The sequence below is a fragment of the Lissotriton vulgaris genome, chromosome 9, assembly GCF_964263255.1.
Source record: "Lissotriton vulgaris chromosome 9, aLisVul1.2, whole genome shotgun sequence".
NCBI classification, from domain to species: domain Eukaryota; kingdom Metazoa; phylum Chordata; class Amphibia; order Caudata; family Salamandridae; genus Lissotriton; species Lissotriton vulgaris.
Genome location: NC_141697.1, coordinates 618,906,264 through 618,929,379, shown reverse-complemented (window position 1 = coordinate 618,929,379; position 23,116 = coordinate 618,906,264). Strand labels below are relative to the sequence as shown.

At 42.3% G+C, this 23,116-nt stretch overlaps 1 protein-coding gene across 4 annotated transcripts in view; it reads right to left on the bottom strand.

Moving 5' to 3' along the window:
- The window catches only part of AKT2 (AKT serine/threonine kinase 2), a 644,724-nt gene extending 628,782 nt beyond the window's left edge, over window positions 1–15,942 (bottom strand). Inside the window, exons 1-3 of one of the 4 annotated variants that reach the window (XM_086938261.1) lie at window positions 15,817–15,942; window positions 14,376–14,517; window positions 5,527–5,656 (exon numbers count right to left, since the gene is read on the bottom strand). The gene's annotated coding sequence lies outside the window, so the exon portion shown is untranslated. Of the gene's footprint in view, window positions 1–5,526; window positions 5,657–14,375; window positions 14,518–15,816 lie in introns of those variants that run through there. The other 3 variants (XM_086938260.1, XM_086938262.1, XM_086938264.1) reach the window with 3 other exon arrangements.
- Window positions 15,943–23,116: the final 7,174 nt, after the last annotated feature.

Below are 23,116 nucleotides of genomic sequence, written 5' to 3'. Positions count from 1 at the left end.
CAACAGTAGGGTAAGTGTTGGATAGTGTAGGGGTAAAAATTACTATTCTAACTCCAGTGAGTGTAACAGTAGAGTAAGTGTTGGATGGTGTAAGGGTTCTATGCGTTGTAATGGTATGCGCTATAATGACTTGCGATGTAATGACATGCATTGAAGTGACATTCGTGGTAATGGCTGCATTGCAATGACATGCAATGTAAAGGAAGTTGCGATGTAATGACTGCGTTATAAAGGTGGTTTCCCGCCCATGAGCACTTCTACTGCTGTTAGCTCGTTTCCAGTTACTTCCTTAGTAACCTGTTGGAATCTGAGTTGGCTACACACGAAGCATCGTGATTTGCAATAAAAGAAAACGTTACGCCTCCATTTTCTTTTATTGCGAATGTTCAGACCCATAACACTCAATGTGCTGCCAGCTCAGATCCCAACAAGTTACTGAGGAAACAACGAGAAATTAGCTAACCGCAGTAGAAGCGCTTGTGGGGAAATCCAAAGTAAACACTTTCAAATATATACATATGGCGCTCGGGCAAAGTCAAGCGTAAACAAGAACTTGTAAGCACTGGGAACATCGCACGTGCACGCTGATTCTTAAAGTCACAATCAAGCAATATCACTATGAGGTTAACCATAGCCTCCCCTTCTACTACCATGGAATAATTTTAAATCAATCAGCTTCAGCGAATTTTCCTTATTTGCATATTTTATACAGCCATAAAATAAAAGATAAGCACTGTTCACGTTTGCTTACTGTGCATGACTGTCCCATGTAATTCTCATTTCTCCTTCCACGCCTTTGTTTAGCATCAAATAAGGCATTTTCCTTAGGATTGGTATGCTTCATTTTCTTTTTTACTTTTATATTGTAACAGTTCTAAAAATGTATATAATAATCTTTCAGCACAGAAAAGCTCCATGCTCAACTGTCCCAAGGTAAAACATGTGACTGAGCCACCATTTAATGAAATATTGCAAGTTAGAGATTCAAGGTAATTATGGGAAAAAGAAGACTGACGCCAGTTTTTTATACTATTTGTACCATGCCAATATAAGGGATTAACACATAATTCTTAGCACTATACACATTTTTGTTCAGTTGCTTTTTTGAAAGGTATCACCTGGTCCACGGCTTCAATATTTAAGTTGTAACAATATCATATTATTTGAATTGGTGAAAGAAAAGGTATTTTCCATAAATAATTAAAAAGGAAAATATGAATTATACTTTCTCCTCCTAACCACATAGTATACACAGCAAAGGGAGTACAAGAATAACTTAAACAGAAAGTTTTGCCTACACTGCAGAACGGAAGTGTAAAACACTCAAAATACTATTCTTGTAGTTCATCTACTACACAATGAGGTGTTCGGTAGCCAACTAAAGTTAATGTAAAAAAAAAAAAAGTCTTCATTTAAACATACATGTTAACACAGGTCTATATAATTTAATTTTATATATTTGCTCCGGTCCTCTGAACACTGGGCGATAAGACTACGCACAATAGGGCATGACTGAAATGCAGGCACAAAAGGTTGTACAGCAAAGTCTTAGCGAGAGAAGCCAGTAAAAAAAAAAAATACCCCCTGTGACAATTACAGCTTGGGAAGTTAAAACAAAAATACTGGGAAGTTTAAACAAAACCAACCAGAAGAAAACTAGGTCATTCCTTTTAGCATGGCATTAAGGCAGGTTAAAAGCTATGTTATCTTGAATGAATGAGAGGGCACAATTTCAGACATGCCCTCAAACATGCATTCTAGGGCTGGTAAAAGGGCAAAGGGTATTTTATCGCCAACTACAACCAGCAAAAGAAAAAACTAAACGGATGCGTGTCTATAGCACACCAGCTAGTAGCACCAGTTTTGCTCTAACTGGGCAGAATTTGAAAACCCCATAAACATTTTTTTGGCTCAAATTACTCTAATAAATGTGGGTATTATTTGCACAGTATAGTCCTCTACATTGTAGAGACAAGTAAAGATAGATTTTTCACCCACACTTGGTTGTAGGTGAAACAATGCCCTAGTTAGAAAATAGCTCTCTGTGGATTTAAAATCGAAGGTAACTTGTTTAGAAAGGCACTGCTTCTCAGAATGAACTTAGAACTGATCAAAAGTCCATCAAAGTTCCAATCTCGTGGCAAATTGACCTATTTTTCCAAAATTAATTGCCAGATTACATTCTTACAAAAGATTTCAAATGCATTCATAATGGAGACTTAAGGTGTAAGTAAACACTTAACTCCAAGAATCAAGGCGAGCCCTACAAGAAGATACCTTGTTTCAAACCGTCAAAAAACGAAACATGCAAGACTCACTGAGCCATTTACCAATATGAAGTTTCCATTATATTTGAGATGCCAATAAAATGATAGCTATGCAGTAAGATCATAAGTATTCGTTGTGCTTAGGTGGCTGTTTTCGCATTTCAGCATCAAGATGTCATTAGTGCACCGAATGCCAACTACAAGCTTAACAAACATTAATCAAGATAATGACAAAAGCAATGAAATACAAACTAAATACATTTTAAATAAAGAAACAGGATAAAAACTCAAGTACAGTAAAAAAAAAAATAATAATAATAACAATAATAAATCCAAGTAAATAAGCATTACACATGGTCTGCGGCCATATGCAAGCAATGGTTTGGCAAATATAGAACCAACCAAAATTAATTTCTGACCCATAACACCATTAATTGATGTGCTGACACCAATGCATGAATATTAAGACTGCTACAATGTGGGGGCAGTTAATTTTTTTTCGGTGTCTGCAATTTGTGAACCACTTTCGAAAACAAAGTGAGCTTAATGATCCACTTACTCATAAAATACACACACAAGAGCTCATAAACAGATTGACTGAAAATTATGATGGTACAAAAGAGGATGGTGATGGACCACCCCCTTTTGAAAATTATGACAGCAGCTGCTCTGAAGAAAAATAATGAACTCACTAAGATAACAATTCTAAAAGCATTCAGCTATGATAAGAATGCCAGCATCTAGGCACTCTATGAGGTTTGCCTTTACATACTTTGATCAAGTATCAATAGCTATTTGCGACTTATGCATACAATGACAGAAAAATCAATTCATCACATATTGCAACTTGTGTTGCGCTAAAAGCGAATGGGGTAGGCGTGTATGATAAATGGTGCATCACTAGACAGCAAGGTTTCTACAAGAGTTCAGTCACAGGTGTGCAGATACTGAATTTTCTGTAGGATGGTGGTGAATAGGGTTGGGGGCCCACTCCTGCCAAAGAGAGAACTGTATTCATGGAAGATTGGGTGTGGTGAAGAAAACAATACAATAAAATTAAAAGTATTTACTATCTTTAACCCAGAGTCAATATTACCAATATGGATGGGTATTTGATGACTTACAAGTTGTCACTGGCACCTTCTTACCCATGCTATTCATCTGTCACAATCTCTGACCGGATCCATGCCCATAATTCTATATCCTTATAACCATCATTTATCTCTACATCGTAACATTTGCCTTGTACTCTGGGGTATCCCTTCTTTTTATCTCCCTCTTGATGCTAATGACACCACCTACACTCTTCTCCAGAGGTAATCCACTATTGATCAGGATATTACACAGTCCTTACTCCTAGGATTTGGTCTTCTTCCTCACCAAGAGGTAACCTTCTCAACTCTCGTACCTCTTCCTGGGTTTTGCAGTCTTCTAGTGCCGCCAACAAACAAATCCCTATGATTTCACTTTGCTTCCTACTCGAAATATTAAACTCACAGAAGTCAGATCTTTCCACCAACCAAATGTACTTTCACGGTTACCTTCTGACACCTTCATGATTTTATTTCAGCCCTCTTTGCAGAGATATTAAGACAAACCCATAATATTACCTTTCCCCTAACCTCCATGCTAAACCATTACAACCAGTTGCTACTTCCACTTCCCTACACAATTGTTTTTAGTACTTGTATTTTTACTATTTCAACACCCAAATTCCCCACTCCAGGTAGCAGAACGTTTATTTTGCGGGTTACAATAGTACTCTATGCTAGACTGCTGATGTCGCCCTTTACAGTCTGAAGTAGGCGGGAACCAGAAGATTCACACAGCTTAATAGGTGATCCTACCCATTGTACATATAAAAGGAGACCACCACTTTTTTCATCCTCATTTCCTCCGGTCTTTCTTTTTGTCTTCCACTTTTTTTTCAATTAAATAATATATCTACTTGCTGTTTATGAACTACTATAGTACATGTATTTGATTACCTAAAGCCTAGGCAACTTTGTCAACACATCACATATTCTATATGTAGCCCACCAAGTCCTTGAAACTTAAAGGTCATTGTTAGCTGTACAACTCTCACCTGAAAAGAAATCATTCACCCAACCAAGTACAATTTAAAAGTATAAACAGTAAAGACAAGAGCTCATTTTTGGGTCCATTCTAAAAATGTATGAAAAATAAGGTTTTCTTCAAATACTCAAGCAACTGAATTGCTGGCTATAAAATTAACCTCAAATTGATGTTTAGTCCATTAATCCAAGTGATCAATTCAATCTTTTCACAATAATCTTTGTCAGCAATCTCTTGCAATTTCTCTTAGTACAAAAATCTTGTTATGATGTCAAAGTTATCGTTTCAGCTATAGCAGTTACTTTAGAACATCCAAACAAGATTTTCTGAATAAAGAAATTGTATGAGAATCTTTTAGTTTTGAATCAAGGGACAAATCATAAAGATTGCAAAAAGGCATTTAAACTATCACTATGAATTAATGGACTAAAAATCAATTTGTATTTATTAACGGCATAACCAGCAATTTATTAGAAAAGCTCCTCTTTTTACATATCACTGTTGTCCAAAATGTACCAGAGGGAACTTGTGTCTAGAAACTTTAGTGCCTGGCTACATATCCTGTTACCCCAAACTGTTTGTACAGTAGCATAGAAGGTAGCTACAACACTAGATATGCACCAATTTCACATGTTCTATAGTATGGAACTTGTTTTAATTACACAGGACACAATGCAACATAAATGTAAGCAACTAACCTTTCAATCATACAGTGATTTGAAAAAAAGTCTCTTGAAACATGCATTTAGGTCTGATAATAAGGCTATATACAAGAACTGACCACTTTTAAACCACCAACTTAAAATTCATAACATTCATGAACGTCTTTATTGTGTGCCTATAGGTGCTCCTAATTGGCAGTCTACACATGGAGCATATGAGGCAAACCCTGCCTCAATCCATATAATGCATTTCAAAAGCAATGTAGAAGTGAGGAAAAACGCTGCAAGTGTGTGCAAAGAGCTGCATGTTTCTACGGGGTATCAACAACAAGGCAGTACATATAAAACAGGGGCATACTTAACCCTTTCGATGCTGATGACGAGCTCAGCTCGTCATCACCCACGGGTGTCATGTGCTGATGACGAGCTGAGCTCGTCATGAAAACAGCAAAATGGTAATTCCCAGCACAGGAGGGGGAAAACGCCTAGCAGCCAAGAGGTTAAACGTAGGCCCCAAGCACGATAGACAGCAATTCAGAATGAAACATACCTTAGGATAAAATCCTGATGCCTTTCTGCGTTTTGCTAGAGTCTGTGGGGCAGGTTTCAATATGGGTTCTTCGCTGGCAGCCTACACAGAACATATCCTACCTAGAATAATTAATGCACCAAAGTAAATTTTTCAGCAAGCATCTATAGCACTAATTTGGTTTAAATACCTAATCTATTCATACTCTACCATTCACAAGTCTATAATGATATAGGTTTTGTAAAGGAAGAATTACAAATTACAACTATAGAATTAACCATCATAATTTTTTAAAACATTGCCCCTTAGTGTATAAAACACAATTTTTTCCCAAGCTGTCATTCGCTATGCATAATAAGTGACACTTTTTTCACTCAACAAAGCATTTAATTATTCAAAGAAACAAGCAAAACAACAGATTGAGTGAACAGACATCACCCAGCTCCAGTCAATGGAGAACGCCTTCTTTAGGAATCTTTTGCTGTCCCAGTTAGTTGTTCTAATTTTGTATGTCACGTGAACTTAGCAACCGGTTTTATCCAATTTCATTATATTTCAGAAAATGTTACTTTGGCACAAAGTATGGACCAGTGATACTACCATTTTAAACCGGTTGATCCATAATGACTGTCTATAGCAGAGCAGCTCTGGAGCGTTTCCACGGTTTAAATCTATAACATTTCATTTATTTAAAAGCTTTATTCGGTTCAGTATATCAGCCATACAGTATAACAGTAGTTAAAAAGTTACAAGTAGGAAAATATCAACAGTTTCAGTAACTACCTCCATGCAAAACATCCATAAAAAACGACGTACACAAATTCATTACAATAAGTAGAAAAAGGTAACCTTACAAGTTTTTTTTTAAACGTTCCAGCAGCAAAATCCAGCTATAAAACATCATAAAGTGCAAAATACAGGAGAGAAAAATGCAACGGGTACGAATTCATTATACGGCTGGAGAAAAGATAGCCCTTCAAAAGTTTAACTGAAATTCCAGTGGCAAAGCCAACATGAAACGACAAAGTGCAATGTGCAAAATACAAAAATAGTACACAATCCAATATACCCTTTAAAATACAGTCACTAGTTAATAACAATTAATTTCCTAGTATTGATGGCCTTTAATAACAAGCATTGGAAATGCAATAGGGCTCGAATTAGGAAAGTTTGAGCTATTGGTGTTATAAATGAATTATTTTTATTTATGTTTTTTTTTTAAATAGCTAAATTAATAGCTTTATCATTTACAATGCCAATAGTTATAACTTTCGCAAATGTGACACCTATAGCATTTGCAATGCAACATGTTTTGTATTTACGTGACTTAGATGTATTGATATTACAAATAACAATGGCTTTTAATTTTTTTAAATAATTAATACTTAATTATTTATTTAATTTGTAATGGCAATAGCTAAAATAATTAATACTTAATTATTTATTTAATTTGTAATGGCAATAGCTTAAACTTTTGTAAATAACATTTGTGAAGATTATGTTCAGTGTTTTTTATTGTGACGAAAATCCAAGAACAGAAGTGAAATATTAACATCTTTTTGTGATTTGTAATAAAGCGTGAAAGCTTGAAAAATTGAAAGAACATATTTGAACCAGTGATGCTGTGGTTGCGCTGAGTGGTGTGTGCATCGGTGGAGCTGTGTGGTGGGTGCATCAGTGGAGCTGTGTGGTGGGTGCATCAGTGGAGCTGTGTGGTGGGTGCATCAGTGGAGCTGTGTAGGTGGAGCTTTGTGGTGGGTGCATCGGTGGAGCTGTGTCGGTGGAGCTGTGTGTTGGGTGCATCGGTGGAGTTGGGTGGTGGGTGCATCGGTGGAGCTGTGCGGTGGGTGCCTCGGTGGAGCTGTGTGGTGGATGCATCGGTGGAGCTGTGTGGTGGATGCATCGGTGGAGCTGTGTGGTGGATGCATCGGTGGAGCTGTGTGGTGGGTGCATCGGTGGAGCTGTGTGGTGGGTGCATCGGTGGAGCTGTGTGGTGGGTGCATCGGTGGAGCTGTGTGGTGGGTGCATCGGTGGAGCTGTGTGGTGGGTGCATCGGTGGAGCTGTGTGGTGGATGCATCGGTTGAGCTGTGTGGTCGATGCATCGGTGGAGCTGTGTGGTGGGTGCATCGGTAGAGCTGTGTGGTGGGTGCATCGGTGGAGCTGTGTGGTGGGTGCATCGGTGAAGCTTAGTGGATGCATTGGTGGAGCTGTGTGGTGGGTGCATTGGTGGAGCTGGGTGGTGGGTGCATTGGTGGAGCTGGGTGGTGGGTGCATCTGGAGCTGTGTGGTGGGTGCATCTGGAGCTGTGTGGTGGGTGCATCGGTGGAGCTGTTTGGTGGGTGCATTGGTGGAGCTTAGTTGGAGCATCGGTGGAGCTGTATGGTGGGTGCCACGGCAGAGCTGTGTGGTGGGTGCATCTGTGGAGCTGGGTGGTGGGTGCATCTGTGGAGCTGGGTGGTGGGTGCATCTGGAGCTGTGTGGTGGGTGCATCGGTGGAGCTGTGTCGGTGGAGCTGTGTGGTGGGTGCATCAGTGGAGCTGTGTGGTGGGTGCATCGGTGGAGCTGTATAGGTGGAGCTGTGTGGTGGGTGCATCGGTGGAGCTGTGTGGTGGGTGCATCGGTGGAGCTGTGTGGTGGGTGCATCGGTGGAGCTGTGTCGGTGGAGCTGTGTGGTGGGTGCATCGGTGGAGCTGTATAGGTGGAGCTGTGTGGTGGGTGCATCGGTGGAGCTGTGTGGTGGGTGCATCGGTGGAGCTATGTGCATCGGTGGAGCTGTGTTGTGGGTGCAACGGTGGAGCTGTATGGTGGGTGCATCGGTGGAGCTGTATGGTGGGTGCAACGGTGGAGCTGTATGGTGGGTGCAATGGTGGAGCTGTATGGTGGGTGCAATGGTGGAGCTGTATGGTGGGTGCATCGGTGGAGCTGTGTCGGTGGAGCTGTGTGGTGGCTGCATCGCAAGAGCTGTGTGATGGGTGCATCGCAAGAGCTGTGTAGGTGGAGCTGTGTGGTGGGTGCATCGGTGGAGCTGTGTGGTGGGTGCATCGGTGGAGCTGTGTGGTAGGTGCATCGGTGAAGCTTAGTGGATGCATTGGTGGAGCTGTGTGGTGGGTGCATTGGTGGAGCATCGATGGAGCTGGGTGGTGGGTGCATCTGTGGAGCTGGGTGGTGGGTGCATCTGTGGAGCTGGGAGGTGGGTGCATCGGCGGAGCTGTGTGGTGGGTGCATCGGCGGAGCTGTGTGGTGGGTGCATCGGCGAAGCTGTGTGGTGGGTGCCTCGGCGAAGCTGTGTGGTGGGTGCCTCGGCGAAGCTGTGTGGTGGGTGCCTCGGCGGAGCTGTGTGGTGGGTGCATCGGTGGAGCTGTGTCGGTGGAGCTGTGTGGTGGCTGCATCGCAAGAGCTGTGTGATGGGTGCATCGCTGCAGCTGTGTAGGTGGAGCTGTGTGATGGGTGCATCGGTGGAGCTGTGTGGTGGGTGCATCGGTGGAGCTGTGTGGTGGGTGCATTGGTGGAGATGTGTCGGTGGAGCTGTGTGGTGGGTGCATCAGTGGAGCTGTGTGGTGGGTGCATCGGTGGAGCTGTGTGGTGGGTGCATCGGTGGAGCTGTGTGGTGGGTGCATTGGTGGAGCTGTGTGGTGGGTGCATCGGTGGAGCTATGTGCATCGGTGGAGCTGTGTTGTGGGTGCATCGGTGGAGCTGTGTGGTGGGTGCATCGGTGGAGCTGTGTGGTGGGGGCATCTGTGGAGCTGTGTGGTGGGTGCATCGGTGGAGCTGTGTGGTGGGTGCATCGGTGGAGCTGTGTGGTGGGTGCCTCGGTGGAGCTGTGTGGTGGGTGCCTCGGTGGAGCTGTGTGGTGGGTGCCTCGGTGGAGCTGTGTGGTGGGTGCCTCGGTGGAGCTGTGTGGTGGGTGCCTCGGTGGAGCTGTGTGGTGGGTGCCTCGGTGGAGCTGTGTGGTGGGTGCATCGGTGGAGCTGTGTGGTGGGTGCATCGGTGGAGCTGTGTAGGTGAAGTTGGGTGGTGGGTGCATCGGTGGAGCTGTGTCGGTGGAGCTGTGCGGTGGGTGCATCAGTGGAGCTGCGGGGTGGGTGCCTCAGTGGAGCTGTGTGGTGGGTGCCTTGGTGGAGCTGTGTAGGTGAAGCTGTCTGGTGGGAGCCTTAACAGAAATTACAACTCTCAAAACAAAAAAAATCTATCCTTTAACGATGCTGGATAAATTATGACAAGTGCTTGCTACTGTTCCAACAGATCCATGCAGAAAAATATGTAGGACGTTATTCTGGAAGGAAAACTAAATCACAGAAAAGAAAAAAAGAGTACGAACCGTAAATGAGAGAGGTGTGTTTGTTAACATCTGCATTGGGAGAAGGTTTTGTTAAACCTGTCGGTGTTTAATTAATACCGAAGCTACACTATATTTTAAGGAATGATGAATTTTAAAGGTCTGCTTAGAAAATGATAAGTAGCAGGGCAAAATAAATCGCAACAATGTGTGCAGAAAGGAAAGAAAATATATATGAATGTTGTCTGGGCACGGCAACAGCACATGGCAACATAACTGCGCCTTCGCTAGCTACTACACAGTGCACTCAGTACTTAAACCAAAACTCCGAAAAGCCCTCTTAAGAAGCATGGAATTCGTGGTCCTGGATACAGCATGCATTCCATGTTTCTTTTCAAGCAGAGCATAAACAGTTGTTGCAGCAAGGGGCGGGAAGATTAGGAGACGAAACTGAAAATACGGACGGCAGGCAGTGAATAATTAGGAGGTGACAAATGACCTGGGACGGCTGCCTTTGATGTGGTAATGCGAGGCAGGCAGGCAGATGGCTGGTGGCATTGTGCACGCGCTTTTTAGGGCTTGCGCTTGCGCAATGACCTAAAAAGCATGTGCACTCAAAGGAATCGCCAGTGGAATCGCCAGTGGTGGTTAAACACTGGATAAGCCCCTATAGAGCTTCCAGCTGTGCGCATGCGCACAGCAGGCGAGCCCTAAAAAAGATGCTAGGTGGAAACACAGTCCCGGATCCTCCATTCCAATGAGCAGGTTCATGGCATCCTGCGCGGATATAATATTGTACTTTAAAAAGATAGGTTTTAAATAAAAAATCCTAAAATTCAAATAGAATTTACAAAAGAGTAAGGTATGGAAGCAACTTTGCTGGGAAGATCCATCACATGGGCAAGGAGTGGTGGGACTCTGTTTCATAATAGGAAAAGCTACCAAATGATGGGCTATTCCTAGTCTTAGGCGTGTCAATACATATCTATGGGAACCAATAGTTACAAAAGTTAAATACGGTTGGAAACCCTTTACAAGTTCCAGTTGCCGATAAAATATCACTGTCAGTTGTTTCTCAGTTATACAGGAACGAGATACCTTTTTCGCCTCCAGAAAAGCTGTTTTAATCTTTGATTTTGATAAAGTATCTGGGAGGCATGGGTCCAAACATATATCAAAATTAAATAAGCAGGTAAACTAGTAACAAACATACTTTATCCATGATATTTTGTTGCAACTATCTAACCTTAAGCAGTCTTGAATTAAGGTTTGTGCGAACGCAGTCTCTTCCTTACTCCATATGAATTTCCAGAGGAGGAAGGGGCGCATAGCCGCTAGATCGGAGATATATTCTAGACCCACCTCATTGTGTATTAATCCTGTAGAGGCAGAGGACGGGCACATAATAAACGTTTAAGGTACAGGTTATCTTCAATTAATAGGTAATTGTTTGTACAATAGCCCCAGAGACCTGCCCAATATAAGGCTGCTGTCACACACCTGGCCTTGTAAATATCCACCATATCCTTTGGTCAACGAGTTCCTAATTTAGCTGCGAATCTAAATATGCCATTGGCATACCTTGACATTTTTCACCTGACATTGGCATGTTCGTGAACCCAAGTTCCGTTCCCTGAAAAAGTCACTCCCAAATAACAGAACGAATTGATCACCTGTACCCTAAAGTCATCAATGTAAGAAGGCCTGGACAGTTTGGGGTGCTTACCACATGCCATGATAAATGTTTTTGTTTTATTTATAAGGAGCTTCCTTTAAATCTATAAATTATTTAAAATTGTTATTAACGCGCTGTAAACCAATAGGAGTACAGGAGAGTAAAACCGCATCGTCAGCGTATAATAGATTGGTACGGTTTTCTCAAAAATCATAGGGGAATCTGCCGGGATTAACCTCAGTGCGGAGTCTACATTATTAATAAATAGTGATAATAATAATGGGGCCAGCACACATCCCTGACGGATGCCGCGTTTGACATTAGAAAGTGGGGTGCATTCTCCGGATAGTCCATATCGCACTTTACTGGAGAGTTTCTCGTATAATCTTGCTAAAAAGAAAACAATCTCCTTAAATCTATAACATAATTCTGTGTGAAGCTGGGCATGCTCAATACTTTGACTCACCTTTTATTTTACACAGGATCAGCAGAAAAGATATTAAACATTAATGTTCATCTTTCCTAAAAGATCAAAGATTCTCCAGGGAGAAGGTTAAGCCTAGTGGCATTAATAACCAGTTGACACTGGTCCCAGATGGCATTCAGCCATACTTAACTGCTATACACAACCAACACCATAGATTTGTTTAAATATGTTTTATATTAGACATTTTTTAATCACTTAGTCACTTTTCCTGACAAAAACGACTGGTCAGAGGTTCGGACCATTGTCTTTACGATGGTATTACTAGGCAATACACTATATTTTTCTACTTGTTTTACGATGTGTCCCGCAGACGCTTTATTTTTCACATCTTACATTACCTTAACTTTAAACAATGACGGTCAGCACTATTGTTTCTACAACAGCTGAACTCATTATCGACTTGCTGCAGTATTTCGAGTTTTTCTATGGTCCGTGATACAACTAAGGAAAAATATGTTTGCACAGTAATGATGTTAATCAATTTAAATGTTTTTATGCTTAATGTTTTAGAATCATGAAGAGTATTTATTTAATGGTTTTTGTTTTCATGATTGCTTTTTATGACAATTGAATAAAGCGGACTTTGATTGATAACAGTTTTAAAACCTGGAAGGAAACTAAGCCATGGTGGTTTCTCTCAATTGTATGTACAAAATGCAAAACAACTCCTGCTGGTGTTTTATATACCTAGCATTAGAGTGAAGTCGGCAGCACTTGATTAAACACCATGTGATTGCTGAAAGTCAGTTAAGGGGGCCCATGTGGAAGAAAAAAGTTCATACAAATATCTGGGCATAATAATCGGGCAGGGCACAAGTCACAAAGAACATAAAATGTCCCTCAAAGCAAAGACCCAGTCCCTGATCTATGCTTACAGATCCTTGCGCAGAAAATTGGACTGCCCTAACCACTCGCACTTGTTAAAAGTTATGGCTGCTCAAATCCAACCAAGTTTATCATACGGTCTTGTCCCCTGGTGTGGCAAAGATTCGCATTTCAGAACGAATTGCAGTCAAAAATCTATAAAGCAGTTTTTGATTTGCCAAAATGTGCCTCGCCCGCCCAGGTAAGACTGGAATTTGAGCTTCAGGATCTTAAATACAGGGCAATGAGCAACTTTATTAAATTCTTCCACACCCTCCGGTTATCCGAAGAGGACACTCTAAACAGTTTCTGTTGGGACGAAGTAAGGCCACAGAACTAGCAAGAAACCCCAAACTCTTGGGGGAGTTACTGGAGTACATCTTTGGCCACTTTGGAACTCCAAACAGGATGGGACAACAAGATGGATCGAGCGTCCTTTAACAAAACTGTGAATGTCGTAAGCAAAAAAGAAAATCTTTATTGGAAGATAAATTTGCGCTCACAAAGAGACTGCATGGATGGACAGTCATGAATTCATACATGTCTTCAAAGCCACAAGCCTACTTATCTGCCCATTTTAGTTCCTATTTAAAGATGTGCTTTCTAAAGTTCAGAATGGGGGTGCATGTCTCCAAGGATTTATCCCCCTCTTGGGAAACAGATTTTAACTCAGAACGTTGCCGCTTATGCGGATTCCAAAAGGAAACCTTGGCCCATTTGCTGTGCGCCTGTCCAGCCATGTTAACCCAAAGGAGACCATACCTAAAGGCGATCTTTATCAACCTGAACATTCGCTCTAGTAGACAAGCAGCAATAAGCTGGCTGGAGGGCTCGTCATGCATCTTGTCTTGCCGAGGAGTCAAGTTTATGAGATCAGTCAACAGCTGCTTATTGCAAGCGGATGACCTTTAATTATAATTGCATGTAACATATCCCCATACTTTTATTTTGGTTGGTACATAATTTTACCTTTTTTGCTGTAACTTGATCTAAACATAGTTTTAAAATGATTTTATAATAACAGAATTTTACACACTTGAAATGTATGGGAGGCAGAGCACAGATGTACATTTGCATATATGACACTTCTAGCTGTTGAGAAGATGAAACTCACTCATTTTATGTAGGGGGGGCATTGTGATGATTTTAATTAATCAAGCAATAAATATTAAAACTGAAACTGAAACTGACCTTGCAGAAATTAGAATATGTGAGGTTACAAGGGTCTATACTGAACTGTTACAACTTGGAGATGTTCCCAGAAAAACCTTAAGATAGAGGAATACAGAAAGACTGGGTTCAACGGACACTGACCTCTGCTATCAACATCCCTATATCGAACCCCTGCACCTTCCAGAGTCCCAAAAGATTCACTGTGGCCGCAGCTACTGAAATATGCTAGAAGTGCAACAACATAAGACACCATGAAGGTCAGTAAGGATCACACAACTGAATAACGAGTCCCCAAATAGGGAAATACCCAGTACACCCGTTGCCACCTACATTGCCAATTCCTAACGACGTGCTATTTAACCTACCAGAAGCAGATGCTGCACTTAGGATAGAGTCCAAAGAATATGGAGATGGGGAACTGTGTAGCGGCTAATGGCTGAAGAAAGTCATAAAATTCGAAGCTCCTGGTCTCTTTGATAATTAGGACGACAGGAGTGCCTCCACCTACTGGGAAACAAAACAGGATTGTTAATGGTCACACTGATATACTAGGGGCTAATTTGTCAGGTGCTTTATTAATGGCAGTTTTTTTCTTGACCTCATCTGTGTTTCTTTGTAGCACATCCTCTCAAATGCAAGCTAGCCTGTCTGTTTTTTTAACTGAAGCTTTGTCTGCCAGCTACAATACCTCGGGATACAGAAAAACAAAGCTGTGAAGTTCAGGAAGTGCAAAGATTTACATTATCGTGGATCACCATTTGTCAAACTTGTAGAGTCTGTCTGCGGATGTTGCTCTGTTCCACTTGACAACTCCATTTAAATTAAGTTGAGTGGATGAAAAATTGAGGATCAGTTAAATGTTCCATACAACAAGGATGCTTACTCCAATATAGGTAGTTGTTTAAAACATCCTTACCTCTAAATCTAACAGCAGACTGAGAGGGTTGTTACTTTATACTTTTTACTGTAGATAGCCATTCTCCCACGAGTAAAAACAGAACGAGATGATATGAGACAGACCATCGATAGTAGCGCTAAAAGGAAGATGCCACTCTCCTATCAAACTCCACATGAAACTACCAGCCCCATTAGCACCTTACCCTTTCCCTACAAAAACAATTTGATGAGAGTGCATGGCAGACATACTGTACACGAAGTCCCACCTATGCAGTTTACTAACGATGACAGTGCCATATATAGTCCACTCTTTTCAATTAAATCCTTCCCTTGGGGTGGAGTAGCCAAAGTTAAACACTTGTTGAAATTCCTTCCTAACACACTGCACAATGTGGCATCTCAGAAACCAGAAGGGATCATGAAACAAGCATTTGTGCTCAGAAGGGCCTGTGAAAAATACATTATGGCTCCTCTGAGAACCTATATAATTCCAGTACAATCATTTAGTTCTAATGGACAAAACACCTATAGAAGATTACATCCGTGAGAAATGCAATACATATTAAAAAATATTAATAACAACTAAGCAGTGAAATTACTTCTCCAAGGCGAATACGGTTGGGACAAAGCACTAAAGCACTTTAACAAATAAAAACAGATAGTTCTCAAAATCAGGTGTAAAGGTCCCCACGTGTAGGATGCACTTCAAAAGGACTTTCATAAGATTCTGACTGCGTCTATAACCTGTTAGATACCTCAAGAATACTCAAGCCTGAGCTGTTGTCAACACGGGGTGAGGGAAGAGATGAGGAGCAGGTCTACCCCGTGGAAAGGTAGGTGCGGTGGTTGGGACAGCATAGTCCATCACAGCGAAAAGAGAGCAAATTGAACCCCTGAACGATCACTTACAGCCCTCATGGCGGCCTCGGTGGCGGCGCTGGCCCGAGGTGGGTTGTAGAAGTAGATCAGTCGGCCTGGACACAGAAGTGGCACTCTGCAGCGACGGCGGTGGGCGGGACCTAGCCCGGAGCAGGGGGTACTCGGAAGGCTGTAACTGAGGAGGACGCAGGAGGTGACGCACCGGTGACGCACTTAAAGGCCGCGTGGCTCTCGGCGAAGGATAGCCGCACACATGCCAGCGATTGGTTGGAGTCCTGCTGTTACACTAAAGTCGTGGAAGAATGTTCTCATCAGCAGAGAGGCCGTCTTTTCGCATCACGAAGGCGTTGCAGATGTACCGGGCGCTGTTCAGCTATGTCTCTACCACCTCTAATTCAATTATATATATTTTTTAAAACTAGCATAACTCCCTTCAAAAGAAGCCCAAAAGGCATTTCCTACTAAAAGAAGCCCAACCACGAAAATGAAAAAAAGACAGCGATTATTTAAAAAGAAACAGTCTGTACCTATGCTGACTAAAATAAAATATGTAACACAAGGGCTTCTTATTCCATACAGATGGCGCTTGTTGAATGTATATGGAGGTTACCAAAAGACTCAGCCGTTTCAGAAGACCAGCAGCCGGTCATAGAATGATGAAGTTGAAGCAGTTCAATGTGCGGCCACTGTTTTTGAATTCTCTTTCAAAAATGTATATTGTCTTTAATTGAAGGGTTCCAGATTTATTTTACTATGTTTCTAAAGCTGATTTCACTCTAACGCATATTTTTGGAAGTGTACAGTAAATATCTAGGTGTCTGATAAACCCCGTTTGCTGAAGGCGAATTCGTGATTACAAAAGGAAGTGTACCCATTCCAAGATGGTCACCACCTTACCGTCGTTGCCAGAGTCTCTTATGTTTTAATGACGTTGGTTAGAAGTACTGGGTTACAGTAACTGTGTATCCTACAAGGTGATGCTATCTATCTATATGTGTGTGTATATATATATATATATATATATATATATTTGTTTTTTATATTTGTATATATGTGTGTAAGTGTGTATTTATATATATATATATATGTGTGTCTACATAAATGTCTGTATATATGTGTACATATGTGTGTGTGTGTGTGTATATATATATATATATATGCATATATGTGACTATGTATATATGTGTGTATGTATATTTATGTATATATGTGTGTGTGCGTATATAAGTGTATATATGTATGAGCATGTATGTGCATGTATATGTGTATATATGTACGTGCAGGTATATGTGTATATATGTATGTGTGTATAAATATGTATGTGTGTATATATGTATACATGTGTATATGTATATATATATATATATATTTTCATATATACACGTGTGTATATATAAATATATATATGTATGTGCATATATATGTAGATATGTTTGTGAATATATATGTCCTGCCAGGGTGGAAACGTGTAATGTTGTACTGGTAGATATGCCTGCCGTGAATAAAACCGGCACTACCAGCATCTGAGGTGGACGGGCTTGTTTTCATTGCTGTGATACCGGCATTATTTTATGATGGAATATATTTGGCAGTGACGTGCCAACAACGACCCCCCCCCAGGAGGGGCGTCTCACTCGTCAAAATTTCATTTGGAGTTATATATATAATATATATATATATATATATATATATATATATATTTGCCACTTGAAAGCTCCAGGAGTGCAGTGTCATCTCTTGTTGTGTGCATAATAATTCGGGGGTTCGTGGTGAAATCACTGGCACTAGCAGTTTGAGCACGTTGTTTTTTGACCTGTCTTGTTTTTGGAACTAACACAAGCAGCAGTGCCCGGGATCTGTGGAACTTTAAAGAGAACAGCAACTATTACAGAGCTGGTGAGGAGATACTCATCTCTTGCGATAGTACTACGATTGAAGACTACATGGCAAGAAGAGTTCTGGACTTCAAATGTGCCCTGCGTGACTCTCCAACTGTAGGGCAGTCTCATCAGGAAATACGGTGAGCATATGTCCTTTGAGAGTGTGTCCACAGTACTAATGCAGTGCTTTAATTGAATATTGATTCAGTAGGAGTAAGGGTCTGGAGGCTTTGTGTAGTACCTTCTTGTCGTTGCAAACTAGAATTTCCAAATGAGAGACTGGGAATTGGTGATACAAATATCCCTGTCATTGTGAATAGAAGCATTGGTTTTTTAAATTTAGTGCATTAACGCACAAATGTACGAACTGCTGAAGATAAACTCTGAGGGACTAATGGTGAAGATTGTTACAAGTACTGCTCATGAATCAGCACTGAGCTTAATGTCAATAATAACTGTACTTACCAATTGGAGTTTTGAAAGCAAAGAGTTGGCTGGTGCTATAAACTACATCAACATCACTACATGTAAAGCAATGATGTCCAGCTGTGAAGGATATTAGACTAAAATTCCCTTAATGCCTCTGAATGAATAAAAGCCATAGGAACAACGAGTGAAACCAGATGAAAACCACTGTAAAGAAGACTGCCAAGAGTCGAAACACGTTGTGGTGTTTGGCGAAGTGCTGTTTGACAAATAAAAGGAATTTGTCAATTGAAAGCTCCGGGAGTGCAGCATCAAGTCTTGTGTGCACAATAATTCAGGGGACGTGGTCAAACCCCTGACGCTGGCACCAGCAGTTCAAGAGCGTCTCTTTTTAGCCATTCTTGTTTTTAGAACATATATATTTATTTGGTTGAGGATGACCTGATTCATTAAAAGAAGCCTTTTAACCTGCACTCTTGGGTCCGTGCCTACTTCGTTGGATTTCTGTCTGAGGAAGCTGGATTGTTGTGTGTGTGTATATATATTGTGTTTGCGGTCTCCCGTTTTTTATATGGTATGTGGCGCAGAAGGCTCACTCTAATGAATTGCGATAAACTGTGATTAATTGCGATGTTTGTTACCATTATTTTGATAACTTACTGTTTAATAACTTTTTAACCATGCATTTTTAATTTTTTATGTATTCTATTTCGTGTATGTACATATTTTATCTGTGCTTTTATGGTCTATGACCGCAATAAAGTTATCAAAGTAAGTATATATATATATATATATATATATATATATATATATATATATATATATATATATATATATATACACAACAAAATACTCCTTCCGGGCTTCCAGGGACCCACAGAGAGTGGCGCGCACGCCGGCGGAGTAGTCCAGCTATTTTAATTACTTCTCTTCACTTTCGCACTTCGCGCGCTCTCAGGAAAGAAAGACCCTTCGTCTATCAGAATAACTGCTGTTTATTCACACAACGCGTTTCACCTATCCAAAGGCTTGATCATGTGTGGTTTTCAGTGGTTTTGTTAGTTTCAAATGGTATGTTTTATGTGGCATTTTCTCCTAACTATACCAACCCTTGTTTGGCTCAGTGATTTGCTAAAGTTTTTTTTAATGTAATCTTAGATATATTTACAATTCCTAATTATATCGTTACTTTAACTTCTTTGTTTCAATGACTTTCTAGGGTTTTTGTAACATAAAGTAAGATGTCCATTGTGCTGCCCCCATCCAAGCTTGCTGGTCCTACCTCCCTCCCCCTTGCTCTCCAGTGTCCAAGTTAATACCCCGTCCCCCTCATCCAGCCCTGTGTGGTCATTGTTCTGCCACTGCCCTGCATAGTCAGTTTGCTGCCCCTACCCACCTCCTACCTGTCCTCTGTTGTCTGTGTCATACACCTGTCCCTTCCCTCCTGCCCTGCATGGCCCGACTTGCTGCCACTGCCCTCCAGTTAGCTCGATTGTCCTGACGTACTACTTCTGCCCTCCATGCCCCTATCATTGCCCCCCTGCTAAACCTCTGTTCTTAGCCTGCTGCCTCTACCCTCCTTCCCCCTGCCCTCTGGTGTCTGTGTGCATGCCCCTTTTCCCTCCCTTTGGTCCCATCATGTTCCATGGACCTGCCACTCCCCCATGGTCCATTTTGCTGCCAATCCATTCGGCCCTCCATGCTCTGTTGTGCTGTAACTGCTCCTCCTGCCTGTCCTGCATGGTCTGTTGTGAAGCCCCAGCCCTTTTCAGCTGCCATCTCTTGTCTGTGACCAGCCCCTACCACTCCCTTCTGCCCTCCATGGTTCTCTGTGCATGCCTGGGCACCCTTCCTCTTGCCCACTATGGCTGTTGTGCTACCACTAGCCTTCCTGCTTGACATGCATGATCTTTTGTGCTCCCACCGCTCCTCCCAAAAGCCATGTGTGGTCAGCTTTTTGCCCAACCCCCTCCTCCCTGCCCTCCGTTGTCTGTGTTTATGCTGTTATAATCTCCCTGTTGCCCTCTGGTGTGTTGTGCTTTACATGCCCATCCTGCCTGTCCTCCATTTTCCATGTGTGGGCCCCTATCCCCTCTCCTGCCTTCCATGGTCTGCTGGGGTGCCACTGCCCCATCTCCCCTGCCTTCATGGTCTGTTGTGCTGCAACTGCCCCTCCTCTCTGTCCAGTATGGTCCGCTTGCTGCCCATACCTCTTTCCCCTCTGCTCCCTTTTGTCCATGTTCATGGCCCTGTCCCTTCCTATTGCTTTCCATGGTCTGATGTGTTGCACTGCCCTCCTGGCTTGTCCTGTAGGGTGTATTGTGCTGCTGCAACCCCTGGCGCCTGCCCTGTAAGTTCAGTTTGGTGCCCCTTCCCACCTCCCTCCTGCCGTCTATGATCTGAGTTCATGTACCTAATCCATTCCTCCTGCTCTCCGTGGTCCAATGTATCATACGTGCTAACATTTGTACTTGGTAATAGTGAGATTTTGTGAAAATAAATCTGAAGAATCGATTTTCCCCATTGACTTACATTGAAAAAGAGGAGATTTTAGGCAGGAAACTACTAAAATAAAGCTCTTTTTGGCTTAAAAACATCAGGAGTCTCCTGCTTGAATTAGCTCTGTTGGCATGTATTGTTTTACTGTCTTTACCTTTCGCTTCTGCCCTCAATGGTCTATTGTATTGCCACAGCCTGTCTTGCCTGTCCTTCATAGGTGTTTTTTTTGCTCCTCACCCTCTTTCCCCTGCGCTCCATGGTCCATTGTGCTGCCACTGCACCTTCCACCTGCCATCATGGGCAACTTCTGCTGCTGCCCCCACATACCTGCTCTCAATTGTCCGAGCCCATGCCCATGACCTCTGCCTTCCCACAGTATTCTAATGAACAACTAGATTGCTAACATTCTATATTTATTACAAAAGTGTGGCACATCTGAAGTCATCTTGTAATCAAAACTGTAATACCTAAATCAGTTCCATTAGAAATTCTGAAAATGAGGGGCTCTTTGTCCCATATAAATTATGGTTAGTGCTCTAAAAAACAAAAATGATGATACATTTTCTGAGGCCTCAAATAGCGACAAAGCGATTTAAAATTATTTGCTATATTTAGATTTTTATTCCAGTTGATCATTTGATTATTTGTTACAAATACGGGAGATGATCTGGTGTTACTGCCAGTGATGCCAACTTTGCAACTGGAGAACCAGGTTCAAGTTTCGGCGTCAACTCAACATCCTGTGATCCTGGACAAAATCCCTTAATTCTTCCCATACCTAAAACCAAAATTAATGTGTCCTTTTGTAAAGTAACCGATGCTCATGTACTCCAATACCTTCGGGTCAAGGCCGCGCTTTAAAAAACTGCAAAATATGGATACGCTGGGAGCCAATGATACGAGGCCTCAAATGGACAGATACTTGGGAGGATTGAATCTCCCTGTACGCCGACGATATCCTGTTATATTTGAACTCCACTAGGCGCTCCATACTCAGTCTTCTAGATATTTGCACGGCTTATGGTCGGGCATCCGGGTACACCCTTAACTGGTCTAAATCCATCATGTACGTGCTACACGGCCCGCCACCACATCTTCCTGACAATTGCCCGCTTAAAATTGCAGAACGTACGTTCAAGTACTTAGGCGTCTACATCACAACCGACTCAGGAGAATTCTACAATAAGAATCTGCAGCCACCGCTAGATCGTCTCAAAAGAGGCAAACGTCACTGGGAGACACTACCGCTGACCTTGCTGGGAAAGGCAGAACTTTTTAAAATGATGACCCTACCTCGGTTTCTATATATTTTGGAGAATACACCATACCCAGTGTTGTCCTCATACTTTAAAACTATTGCAGCACAGGTCTCTAATCTGCTGTGGGGCAATAAACCGGCACATATTGCGCAGGCCGAGCTGGTGCGCGGTTGGTATGATGGTGGAATAGCGCTTCCTGATATACAACTTTATTATTGGGCAGCGCAACTGAAAGTGATTAATCAATGGGTACATCTCCCACAATCAGACCCAGCATTTGAGGCAGACAGAGCACAATTGGGTGTAAGAGATATGTTAGCTCCCCTCTATGACAAGAAATTGTAGCTGGCACTGTTTGGACCATTGCGTCATACACTTGGATTATGGCATACGGCTCAGGCAAAATTGGTGTGGCGGGGGGTTATAACCCAGCTCTCTTCACTGTGGGATACGAAACGGCTAGGAAAACTCAGGCATAGTAAAGGATTTGACCGTTGGGACGATATTGGGATATCAACGGCCGGAGATATGTGTCAGAAAGGGGAAGTGGTTTCCTTTGAGAGTTTACGGCAGCAATATGAATTGGCCCCCTCAGAACTGTTCAGGTACACGCAGATACGACATGCTCTGATGACAGCACTGCCGCCTGGCTCAGAAGTCCCAGAGGCATCCCCTATGAGGATAGATTGTTAACTGATTACATGTCAAAGAAGGAAACCTCCCTAACCTACCGTAAACTTGTGAATAACCTGCCTGACTCGACGGGACCCCTGAGGGATAAATGGTCCCACGATGTCGGTGAGATTGATGATTCAGAGTGGCAGGAAGCATTAGCATCCCCAAGGGAGGTGGGTATACCCTCACGCCTCAGGTTGGTGCAGTTACGCATCCTACACCGCTCCTACTACACTAGACACACCTTGCATAAGATAGGAAGGGTAGAACATCCCTTCTGCCTGATAGGCTGCGGAGAGGAAGGGATCTTTTATCACACCATATGGGATTGTCCCAGAAAAGCGGAATATTGAACGCAAGTGTTGAGAACTATCTCACAATCCGAGGGGGTCTCGCTGCTGCTTGAGCCCAGGCGTTGCTTGTTAAACATGTGGGAGCCAAACGACCTCACACGTTCTGGGCAAAGTTGGGTTACACTGGGCATGATGGTTGCCAAGCGGAATATAGCACAAAAATGGGGAAGAGTGGAGGTGCCTACCCTAGTAGCATGGGGTAAAGATATGGATGCAGCCATGATAGCTGAGAGGGCAG